The following is a 12,913-nucleotide window of genomic DNA, read 5'->3' on the forward strand; positions in this document are numbered from 1 at the left end:
TCAGGGGCACCGAGCCCTGCTCCAGAGAGGATCAAGGGCAGGGGCTGAAAAAACAGCACGGGCCGAGGAGCCCCTCCGGCACATCCATTTTCTCTGGCAATTAACGCAGCAATAAACGTTGCACCCTTCAGCTTATTTCCACTGGACGGTTTGTGCCGATACGCCTCCGTTAGCATGTTTCAAGCAAGTTTGAGGCACTTTTTTTGAAGTGGTGATTTGAGCAGTGTTTTGTGCACAGCATGGAAGTCAGCATCTGTGTGGATGCAAAATAAATGTGACAGCTGTGCTCTTACACAAGCTCCGCATAAACTGTGGATTGCAGCAGTTTAGAAGAAAAAGGGCAAACTCTACATTTATATGCAAGCTATATAATATGCATATAAAGAAACTAACCTTTTAAAATGAATGGCCATGTGTTTTCCCCTGGATTGATCTTAGATGTATTTTTAATGAATATAGGAAATATTATAATGAAGAGAAGAATTTGTTCCTTTATGTCAGAGAATTTCTCTCTGGAGACTAGTGGAAGTGGTTGATTTGACATACTGAACAGCCTATGCTAAACAGGACTAAAATAAATTCCCATCCATCTTTTTAAATAAGAAAGCAGTGTTAAGGAAGGCCAGAGGTGGTCAGGTCTGCTGAATTTCTAGGCAACTAATAGCTTGCCTTGTAAAATAAATGCCACAAAACCACTCAGTGTAACCTTACAATTAATTTTACTCATATTGGCCCATAAAGCAATGAATATATTCTCTGCAAATTGATAGCAAATAGCGAAAGAACAGATAAAATAATCCTCAGATTGTGTCTTTGTGTGTTTGGCACTTGCTGTAGCATTGTTGCTTTCTTCTTTTCTGTTGCATTTGATCATCTAGCTATTACAAGACCACCAATATTCTTGGATTTTACATTTGTTTTGGGGAGAAAGCAAGCAAGTGCTATTATTATGCTTCACCATCACTGAAAATGTACATTTGATGCAGAATAACACTGCTGGTGCTTTAAACAATGGCTTTTGCAAGGAGCCCATTACCTTTTCATTCTCTGATGTCTGTTGTCACCCCTATTTATTTAAGCTTCTGAACACATACGAGAGCTTCTTTGTCTGAACAGCTCATTGTAATGTTGTTTGTGATCTGAAAAGCAAAATGTGGTAGCTGAATCCATGGCCAATTCCAGGTGGAGAAGGCAGGAGAAACCTTTTCCTCTTAAGAAGATAGTCGGCAAAATGTCTGTCATGGTCTCTGCACTGACATTTCCTCTTCTTTCTACCCCTTCCACAAGCTTTACTGTACACGTGACTACTGGCCTGATTCTGGTAAAAGCAGCAGCAGCACTTTTGCTCTGTGGAATAGTGTGGGTCAACACATGACATGTTTTATTATGGTTGTAGGAAATTAATGCTTCTTCATGCCTATGAAATAGATTGAAGTCTTCAGAAAAGGATTCAGAGGAAAAATAAGCTTCTCCTCTGTTTTGAGTCATGCCATACTTTTGTCAATAATATTTGGCTCTTCATTTCACTGAAAATTCCAAAAGGAAACTAATTCTGGCTCAGATTTAAGGCTTGTGAACACTTCAGAAAAGGTAGAAGACAAGACCATCATGCAGACCTGCTTTCTGCGTTATTGTGCCATTAATAATTTCACCTTTGAGAGAATTCTTGGAATCTTCAGCACTCCATCTCGGGAATCTTATAACTCCACAGGCTCTAACTAATCTGCAGCAAAGCATATCTAGTGCCCTGGGGATTTAATTTCTAAAGTGAAATATTTGTACTTAATTTTTGGGAGATCCTCTGAAAGAGACCCATCAGGATGTGATTTGGAAATCTGAAATATGTTGCATTAAATGAATGTTGCTGTTGAAGGCAGCAATTCAAGGACTATTTTGACTTCACAGGCTCAGTATTTATCCATTTCCAGTTAAACCTTAACAGTTATGACTAGTGGTCTTGTGTAATATAGGAAGGTCTGATTCCCCGTCATGAGCACACTGTGTCTGATACCCAGAATAAAGAAGGTCTTCGGGGGTGAATGCTGAGCATTCTTTGCACTGAAGGCTATTGGACCTCCCAGCTTTGATTATTACAAGAATTCCTTTGTAGGTAATAATGCAGTATTCTAGCACTTAGAAAAATCCTTTTCCTTTCTCTCCAGCCTTTCATTAAATAATTTTTTCCCCGTAATTTTCCATTCTAAATATACTTTATATCCTAGCAAGGTATTCACTGGTAGTTCTAGCAAACATCATGTCTGATAGAAAAGTTTACAGACTTGTAGCTAGTTTTTAGTGAGGCTTAGTATGAAAGATCTAAAAACTGCCCACATTCCACAAGCTCCAGGGCTCCTTTAAAACTGAAATTGCTTCAAGTATGAGAACTATCCCCACACCACGGAAAATAAATGACTGAATGTTTGCTGCCTACATCCTACATTCAGATTGCTATGGCATGACCGTAAGGGAAAAAAATTTTTCAGCTGAAGCTGGAAGTTTTACAGCCAGCTGGTGGAGGCTGAAGGCACACAGGCAGGCTGTTCCAGATGGCAAGGCTGCACAGAAGAAATATTTGGCACAAGCAGCATTGTGACCAAACTGCCTGGAAAGAAGGCCCTGATTAGATGGGTCAGAAATTACAGAACAGCATGGAACAAGTCTGAGGGGAGCCTTAACTATTTTTAAATTCCTGGAGAGCCATAAGGAGTGTACAAGGCCAGCGGTGATACAGGGTTCCACACACAAAAGCCAGCAATGCTCATCTTGAGTCGCCGGATTAGAAGTTGGATTTTGAGGAAATGATTGCCCAGACTGCCCTTTCAGTCTGGGGAGGAAGAGGGTAGAGAGGCACACACACCAGTGATACCGGTCGAGGGTAGATCCAGGCCTGGGAAGAAGGAATTAAAAATAGCAGAATATAAGATCAGAGAACATTTGGAGTAAGGAAAAAGAAAGAGAAAAGAAACAGCCAACATGGGAAGGGGAAATGCGTCAGGAGGGAGGGAAGAGAGCACAAATGGGAAGAAATCTGGGCTTATAAAGGAAGGGCAGTCTCTGAAATGGAAAAGGAGAGTTAAGGAGAGTCCGTCTTAGCAAAACAATGGCAAGAAGCAGTGCCAAAACCCATGCTCATTCTTCCATTAGAAAATTTTGAATTGTAATCGCTACTTTTTTCTTTGCTAATTCAACTGCTCTAGGTGAGTTAATGAACCAAAACAAACAAAAAAAAAGGGGGGGGGGGCAGGAGGAAGAAGGAGGAACAAAAATATTAAAGACATGTAATTCCTTTGACAAGAAAGGGGTGAAAAGACAGATAAGATGGATATCAAAATTACAACATATTCCAATCTGAACAGGGGTGGGGGAGGTTGCTGAAAGGCTTGAGTAACAAAAACCTGCTGCTTACAAGCTGCACACAGTAAATACCTGGATGCACAAAATCCCTACACACCAACAACCCACTTATGATGATTAGCATCTGCTCTGGATTTCTAGTTCCAGTCCATAATAAAAACATTTCTTTTCCATACTTGCATGGCAATAATAATGATGATTATGGTTATTTTAACTAGTGTTTAGCAAAGCCTCCCATCTCTTGAATTCATTAGGACCTGCGAATGAGGTCTTGGAACACATTCACTTCATTTTCTCTTATTATATACAAAATACTGTTGTGTACACTTTAGGAGGGACCGAGGCAAGGCAACCTGGCAAACAAACTTCTATCAAACAGCACTTTGTTGGAAGTGTATGTGCTTAGATCCTCAAAAGTAAACAGCATATACTGGAGCGGATTTTCCGCCAGTATGTATTGGCATTGCTCCATCCACCCCAGTGGAATTCGGAGTGTTTTCTCCAGTTGAGGATCTGGTCCATCAAGAGCAAAACAGCACTCTGTGTTGTATGTTTTGAAAGAAGCACAATGGGAGAAGCCTGTAGGGCATCAGGAGCGGGAGTTTCTTTTGTAGGTGTATGAAACATGCCTGCTGTTCTGCATGTACAGGTACATTCATCCTAAATCCAGAAAATTTGCTGTTTGTTTGCCATTGAACCCCAGAAGCAACTCACCACCAACATTTACATTTAACATTAAACCACACTTATTTAAATAAATAGGTGATACCATCAGATGCACTGGATTATACCAGCATTCTGCTCCATGCTCTGTGTGGTTTTGTCCACTAGGTTGTTAAAAAGTAATGCCATTTTAAGTGAAGAAATTTAAGCAAGTTTGGTGATTTTCTTTGGAGTCCAGTAACATTAATAGTGCTTTCTGCCCTCTCAGTGGGCACAGTGGTTTGCATTCCTGGCACAACTGGAGCGGTGGTATCTTACAGTGGGGAAAAAAAGAGAGATGTCTTAAGAAGAAAGAACAGATTCTTGGCACCAGTATGGACAGGCCGGAATGGATCAGCAAAGTTTGGCAGGTGATGGAGATGCAGGTGGGCATTGTGTTTCGCTATCTGCACTTCCTTCTCCCAGCAGGACCCAGAACCCTGCTGTGGACCCACCAGTCCGGACCAGAAACTCCTTGCAGAGAAGTTCTCACATGAAACCCCACATGAACTCACTGAATACCATCACTGGATCCGCAATGCTGTTGGTACAAAGTAATGATGAAGTTGCAAAACAAAAGCCCTTCGCAACCCACAGTAAACATACCTTGCGTTTATGGCTGTTGTAAGTGGCAAGGGATGAAGTTCAGTGCCTGGGTAATTTACACTTGCCACAGAACATCTGTTTTACAATTCTCTCACTTACTACACGGCACAGTCGGTGTACAAAGACTGCATGTCCTGACCTACAGCTGCACCCACACCTTCATTTGCCCCACTCTTCAGGTTCGACTGAGTTCATTAGAACACATTAGAAAAAGCGAATTAAACCCTGGCTTGTCGCTGCAGCCCCATTGCTGACTTCTCTGTGAGCAAGGAGAAAAAGCTGAGCTCGCCCTCATCACCCTCCCAAGCTGCTGTAATGCTGGGAGCAGGGATGGCTGGAGCTTCCACCCTACTCGCTGCCAGCAGATGCCTGTAAATAATGACAGAGGATGCCAGGGAGCACTGAAAGGCAGTGCAACTCCTCCAGAGCTTGACACAGGCTGCCGCAGACCAGCCGTGGCAAACTAATTGCACTCTGGCTGCTTCTGAAATGAGGGGGAAAAGTGGCTGGAGGGGCCTCTTCAGAGCCAGGAGGATCCCTGGAGGCTGAAGGTGCCTGTTAGTTTGTGAGAGTCAGGAGCGTTTGGCTGCCTGGCGTCTTCATCTGAATGACTGGCTGCTTATATTTAGCAGCAGCTCTGACTCCTTGCTGAACTCGTCCCCTGTAATTAACACATCGACATCTGCTCTTTGCTGAGCCACGGGAGTCCAGTGGGAAAGTGCTGGTTGTCAGAGGACTTGTAGCAACTGGGTCTGATGGCTCTGAAGAGCCTTGGAGAAGCATCGCGAACACAGGGGCTGCTTGGTGTTCCGGCCATGGAGAACATGGCACCCTCCAGCTCTCCTTTACTCGAGCACTGCCCCAGCACCAACACTTTCCTCGCCTGAAAGCCTGGAGCTGGGAAGCCAGTGCTTGCTTCTCTCAGACCCAGCCTGGAGCTGCTGCTCTTCTGCAGCACCACCATGGGAGGAGATGGCCGTGGGACACCCGCCCGGTCTCTCCCTTTACCACCTTCTGCAAGCTCTTTCTGCTCGGTTCCTCCTCAAATTATTCAGCAAGAGTCCAGATAGGAGTCACATATCCCAATTCCAAACACTAGCTGTGTTCACCCATAAATTTATAACTCTTCCCCCAAGCCAAGAAGCAAACACCCCCCCCCCCTCCAAACCAAACAGCGCAGCACAGCGCTGGGAAGAGGCAGGCCCAAGCAAATGCCGAGGGAAGCACATGCAACATGGCACCATACCTTGTGCTCAGAGCAGAGCTTACAGCTGAAGGAAATCACAATCTCCTTGAAAACAGCTTCTCCTTGCAGGAGGGAGCCCATCCCAGCCTCGCTCCCCAGCGTTATGGCATCCCCAGGGCACACGGGGGATGCATTGGATGTTTCAGCGGTGGGAAGGCTCAGGCTCCGAGTTGCTGCAGCAGTCGCTGCTCCCAGGGTAAATACACAGGCGGCTCTTCAGCTGCCCTGGTGGCAGTGCCAGTGGAGCTAAGTCAGGTCTGCTTGCCTGGCCTGACATGAATGTAGTCATAGTTCGAAGTAATCCAAGCAGCTGGATCCTCAGAAATGCTCAAAACAACTGTAATTTAAACATGTTAGAGCTGGGGGCTGCTTGTCCTCGTTCTGGCGAGGAAAGGAGAAAGCCAAAATGAGTTCACCACTAGCTCTTATAAACCAGACTGAAAATGTTTAAAAAACCATCATTGCCATTCTTTACTGTTGCTTTGTGCAAAGATAAAATTTGCAAGATGCTGAAGCACCTGGGTCATGTGTTTTTATCCCAGAGATGGAGGGTCTGGACGGAGCGGGTTGGCTCCCTGGGCTAGGCAGGGCAGGGGCTTGTTTCCTGCTGCATGAAACTTAGCTGCGGAGGGTCTTTGGGGAGCAAGAACCAAGCATCAGAGCCAATTGCTGAAGAACAGAGAGGAGGGGAAGGACAAAAAGGAAAGAAAGCAAGCAGAATAAATCTGAATTGTAACAAAATTGTAGTCTGTATTGAAATTTCCACATTTGGAATTGATTTTTTTCCATCAGACAAAAGGCTGAGACTTTAGCTGTTGAAATGCTGATCTCTTTTTTAACTGGATGAGCTGCAGGTGAACCATCAGCAATAAAGGACTGATGCAATCATATTTTCATGTCAAGTGTAATGTGATGCTCTCCCCTTTGTTTGCGTTGTTTTCCTTTCTTTCTGTGTGTGGTGCAGGTTTCCTACCTTTCATCAGGTGATACAGGTTCCAGGTTCCTTATTTTTCTGGCTGCTGCCCATTTCCTAACTCTGCCCCCCCCCCCCCCCCCCCCGCCCCTTCACATTTAGGGAATGAAAAACCATCTTCTTTGTGGCATCACATTAGCACTGAAGTTTCAACTTAACTATGTACACAAGGTGTTTTATTTGCATCCCCCGTGTTGCACGTGGTGGAAGCGAACAAAGCTGCAGCACCTTTGTGAAAAGTGGCTTGCCTGTGATCAGCAATCTCCCTGCTCTGTTTTAACATGGGTTTTCAATTGTTTCACTCTATTTCTCCATTGTCTTTCTTCAGAGCACTATTTCTTTCCTATCTGGCATTTTCTTCACTGTCCCGAAACAACCTCTTTTACTTGCTCTCTCCTACAATAACCCCATTCCTCATTATTGTTTCCATTCCCAGTTTTGGTTGTTGTTTTTTTTTTTTTTTCTCCTTTTTTTCACTTGCTGGAGGCCTGGGGGGCCCTGCTCTGTGTTGGGGGTTCCTCTTCCAGCCACAGCACTCTGCAGACACGTCAGGGCTGCAGCATTGTCTCCTTCGCGTAGGATCGGTGTCCGCACCACTGCGGAAGAGGCTCACCATACTCTCCGATGAGCATTTTATATCTGCTTTGTAGGAGCATACATAATCTATCAAAGTGCAGAGAAGCGATGAATCAGGTCTTTGATGCAAATAAGAAGCAGCCACATGGCATGAAGCATTTGGGAGCACTTCAGGCTAAAAAGAAAAAAAAAACACCAGAAAAAGAAAAAGTTGCAGCTGTGAAGAATACAAATATTGGCTCCTCGAGGAAACCTCCATATTGTATCCATTATTGCAATCTACGTATTTGTTCAGGGCTAATGCTCTCCATTTTGAGATTGTCATGGATCTAGTTTCCCATCCTCAGAGAGCAGATGAGAAGGTCTGAGAGGCAATATTCTGCGTGAGGTAGCTGCATAAGGAGTCTTTCTCCGCTGTCTGGCTGACAGAGCAGATTGCTGTGAGAGAACCTGCTATTAAAATGAATAAGGACCCTTTTGTGCATGAGAAAGCAGGAAAAAAAAATTGGCTTCTTCCCACCTTCCCCATCTTTTGCTATGGAAAAAAAAATCTGCACTGCCTTCCCTGCTGCAGCTATTGTGAGTGCCTTGCAACGGAGACTGCTGGAAGAGGGGAGGTTTTGCACAGCCTTCCTGAAAGCTCCTCGGCAGGAACGTGGAGCTTTGCCGTGTTCCCTGCAAGTGCCGTGCTCTGGAGAGGGGGCTGGTGGCTCCGGAGGCTGAGAGTGAGGCCCCGAGCAGCTGCCAGCTGAGGTGACCCATGGGGATCACCGTGGGGCTTGTCTCTGACACTCCAGCAGTGAATTTCCCGATCATCTGCCAGAAAACCAGAAGACAGAAGGTGAGGTGTAAGCCGCACACAGAGCAGTTATGTTGCTGCGGGCATGGCCTGAAGCTGCCTTCGTGCCTGGAGCCTGGCTGGGTGATGCTGCTGGTCACCACCGCGGTCTTGTGGAGGGTGAGCTCAGGATGCACATTTCAGCAGGCAAAACACAGCTGCGAGCGGTCTGGTGCTCCGGCATCGGTCACTGCCTCACTTCTTAATTTACAGGCTGGGAATAACAGTCACTCCTTGCTTAAGAGGGAAGCTACGAGCTGGGGGTTGTTAAGGGTTACTCTGTTGCTGTGATAATGCGGGCAAGATAATCATACATCCATCAACTGGTTTGGGCTGTGAGGGAGCTGACAGCCCCCCGAGCCCCAACCCCCTGCCAGGGGCAGGGACACCTCCCACCAGCCCAGGTTGCCCCCAGCCCCGTCCAGCCTGGCCCTGAGCACCCCCAGGGATGGGGCACCCACAGCTGCTCTGGGCAGCCTCTGCCAGCGCCGCCCTCACAGGGCAGAATTTCTTCCCAGTATCTGCCCTAAGTCTGCCCTCGGTCAGCTTAGAGCCATTCCCCCCCGCCCTGTCACTGCACCCCCCCGTACAAAGCCCCTCCCCAGCTTTCTTGTCGGCCCCTTCAGGTACTGGAAGGTGCCACAAGGTCTCCCCGGAGCCTTCCCTTCCCCAGGCGGAGCAGCCCCCGCCCCAGCCCACCGGGACAGCAGAGGGGCTCCAGCCCTCTCGTTGTCATCGTAAGTGCGGCAACAATGGAGGACAGCATTCTGTTAGAGCTGCAGGAGAGGGGTGAGAAGCTGCTGTGTGCCAGGGGCTGATTTGAGACCTCTGAGCCAAGTGCTCCTCTGCTATAGCGAGGGGCAAGTCAGCCAGACCCTGCAGATGAACATCGCCCCGGCCATCACGCAGCTACAGAGGTCCCATGTCGTGGCTGGTGCAAAGCGCAGTCTCCATTAAACCCAGCAAACTGAAAAGTTTCGCTTTGCATCCCACTTACAACTTGATGGTGGGTAAAGCAGCATCACACCCTGCAAGATGTGTTGGGGAGGAGATCTGAGAGGAGATTCTCCGTAGCGCTGTGTCATGGCACAGCCTGAACTACCATAGTGTTAGCCATCAAAAATTTGCAGTGACCTTCTTTGGTCTTGTTCATCCTCAGCATTTCAAGTGGAGCTGAGGGAAAGCCTCCAAAAACACACTATTTGTACCTGTGAATGAGCTACTGCGGGCAGTCACCCCAGGAGGGCCACCTGCAAGCAGCAACCTGCGTCCCTCCCCCACCTACACATGTGTCCTCAGTATCTATTCCAGCCATTTCTCAAAAAACAAAACCACAGAGCACATATTTGAGAGAACTGCAGGATTCTTGTTTCATTAAAAAAATGAAGCAATATGCCTTGCACTTCCCCTCTTTGCAGCCACTTCAGCTTCTCCCCCCCAGGCCATGGGTGCAGCAGCGTGTCCTCCCGCGGCGCGGGCACGTGGGCAGGGGTGAAACATGCACGAGGCTGGCCTTTTGTCACAGTGTCACTCAACGAGGCTTGCTAATCCCTTGTCTTATTAAAGGGTATGTGGCTGAGGCTTTAAAATCCTCCTTCTGATGGACAAAAGGCTGGGATGCCTCTCTGGGTGAACCTGCTAAGGGACCCTGGCCCCTAACGTCTTTGAGAGAGGGGGAGAAAGTGTCTTGCCAACATGGGGGGCTGCTGTTCACGTACCGTGTAGCTGCATTTCCACCGCTGCCCTTGAATAAGTGGGTTCGCATTTATATACAGAATATGGCAAAAACAATCATAAAAGCCACGAGTTTTTAAATACAGATCCCTTCATCCAAAAGGAGCCCAAAAGGTGTTTACACAAGCTGGGATAGTAAAGGTGACACTGTCCTGCAGTGTTTCTGCACTGAACTTTAAGAAAAGCCCCTGAAGTATAACATAAAAAGAAAGAAACAAATCCCCCAATTTACTGTTTTCCCAAACAGCCCCATATCTTCTCTCTCTCCCAACAGCCCCGGGAGAGTGCAGCCCGGATGGTTTGTGGGACATAATCTCTATCATTTGGATAAAGAGCTGGTCGTCGGTAAAGATTTCCATTTTCTAGGGAAAGCAGGGGTTGAAGCATTTCATATTTTTTGTGTAATTCCATTCAATTTGGGATTGAAACGTCATCTGTTGGGCTTCTCTGCTCTGAATTCTTGAGTAATTCACAACTTTAACTTTCCATTATCACTATTCTTCGTTTTTTTGGTGGGAGTGGGATGGAGGAGGGGTTGAACAGTTTGCTGCCCAAGGAATCCTTTGGTTAGACAAAGCAGGCGAGATGATACCTGAACCAAAGTTGAGAGGCTCCTTGTAGATGGTGTGGCCACAGCGACGGTGTTTTGTTCCTTTCTGTCTGCCTTGACGCAGGAGGACTATCACAGTGGAAGTTCTAGCTTGAATACCCTGTATTTCTACTTTTTTTCCTTTGCAACTATCAATGAATTCTCACAACTCCCAACTAAGAAGAGTCATTTTGCCATGAAACGTGCCCTCCGTGAGCGTGAAGTGTAAGCTGTATCTCTTACTGCAGCACTCCTTGCTGGAGAGGAACATCCAGTAGAAATGAGTGGGCAAATAAAAATACATGACAGTTCTGCAGGTCAGTGGCTGTGGAGGAAGCCGTGGGCTCAGGCACCCCTCGCTGGAAGCTGTGGAGGCTGATGAGCTCAGTGCCTTTGTAGTTATGTGGAATCAGTGTCACACTGAATGTCTGCAAATTGCTGGGGTTATTTCACCAGAAGAACTTCCCGCCATGGGAGAAATTTAATTTGGGTGGACCACGACTGAATCATTGGTGCCACTTTCTATGGCTGTTGATTCTCCTGCCCAGCACTGACCTGCTACAGCAGCCTTGGCTATGGACCGGCGGCAACGCAGAGCCCACACAGGTGCGCCAGGGACATGTGTCAACCTTCAGAACAACCCCAGATTGCAATGATTAGGTTTGGTTTTAATTGCAGTGAAAGCAAACTCCACCTCAGCTCGGTATCAGCAGCACAATTCAGATTTAAACAGGCCCCTGGTAGATCACAGGATAAAAGTACCCAGGAGCTCAGGATGTGCAGAGCTGTCCCCAGGGCTTTGGCAATCATTTCTCAGTGCCTGTTTTATTAGTTCACATCCCTGAGGCCTGTTTTTCCTACCACAGGATATGATTAACCCTGACTGGAGTCATCGCGCCACATCCCGAAGCACAAAATCCACCTGAATTCAACACAAAACTGCTGCCTGCCTCAAGTCCCACACCACGTGGGACCGAGCAGACCTTGTGCAGGGCTTGTGGATCTCCTCTGGGGAAGGTCTTCTGGGCCACCACATCACGGGGGCTGGACCGCGCACACGGAGCCTTGCTGGTCATCTTTGCCCAGGTAGGGAGCAGGGTGCTGGGTCAGCCTGGAGCTGGGGACCACGAGCTTTTCTGCCCAGGGTGAGGCTGTTGCTTTAGGTTTGTAGAGGAGCTACAGCAATGGTCTCCCCACCTGAGCACCCAGAAAAGCACAAGGGGGAACAGGAACCAGCTCTAAAGTCCTGTGAACCTTTGGCATAGTAAGTCAGGGTGATGAAGGACAAGAAGGGATGAGGCATGTGGGAGGAGATGCTGCTGACAGGAGGCAGAGGCTCAAGGCCAATTATGGGGAACTTCTCATTCCATTTTCCTTGAAAAGTAGTGGTGAAAGGGCACTGTAGCATTTTTCAGCCCTCACTCACGTAAGCACTGTGTCCTCATCACGCCAGCATGCTTCCTGCCGTGAGTAATATGGAAGGAGAAAAGGGCAGAGAGTAGGGGCTGTCTCCTTTCAGATGGTTACTCAGCAGGGAAATAAGCCTCGGCTGCCTCCTGGGATAGATGCAGTTCTGCAGCCGTCAGGCCACACGCTTGCCTTTTGCAATAACTGCTCGCAAAAAGTGAGCTGCCCTGAAGTCAGCCCTTTGCAGCGCCCCTGGCACAGGCTTGCTAGACAAAGTAGCTGCAGAAACCTCCTGTCTTGTGCTGAGAGCGATTCCCAAAATGGTCACGCAGGGCAATGCTGTGTCTTTTGCCCTTGATCCCGCAAGGCGTTATCTGAGGGGGTTCATGGGGGCTGTGTGGAGCTTTGTTGAAGCAGAGCATCACAGAGACACACGCCTTGCAAATAAAGGGATTTCAATGGGCTAAACCAAAACCAAGCTCTGTTTAGTCTTCAGCATCCCTAGCAGAGACACGTAGCAACGTTCCTGGAAGTTAAGTTTTTATTAATGACCAAAATAGGATGTGTTTGCTACCTCTTCCCCTTTACCCCCCCTCCCAACCTGGTGAATATCCATCTGGAATATATTTATTGAACTAACAAAGAGTCCCTGCTTTGCTCTGAGAGCAGCCAGGCTTCCTCTGAAGCGTAAGAAGCTGCACTGACAGGAGAGAAATGGGCACATTTCACCCTCAAGTGAAGTTTGCAAATACTCCAAATATTTGTTTGCACATGTGGCCACTCACAGAGCTGAAATTAATAGTTTGGGAGAAGTAGGGTTGAGTTCCCAATCTTGCCAACCCATGTGCTGGGAGATGGATTTGTAACCCTGAGTCTATGCTCTTCATC

The sequence above is a fragment of the Falco punctatus genome, assembly GCF_963210335.1.
Source record: "Falco punctatus genome assembly, chromosome: 15".
Classification (NCBI taxonomy): Eukaryota; Metazoa; Chordata; class Aves; order Falconiformes; family Falconidae; genus Falco; species Falco punctatus.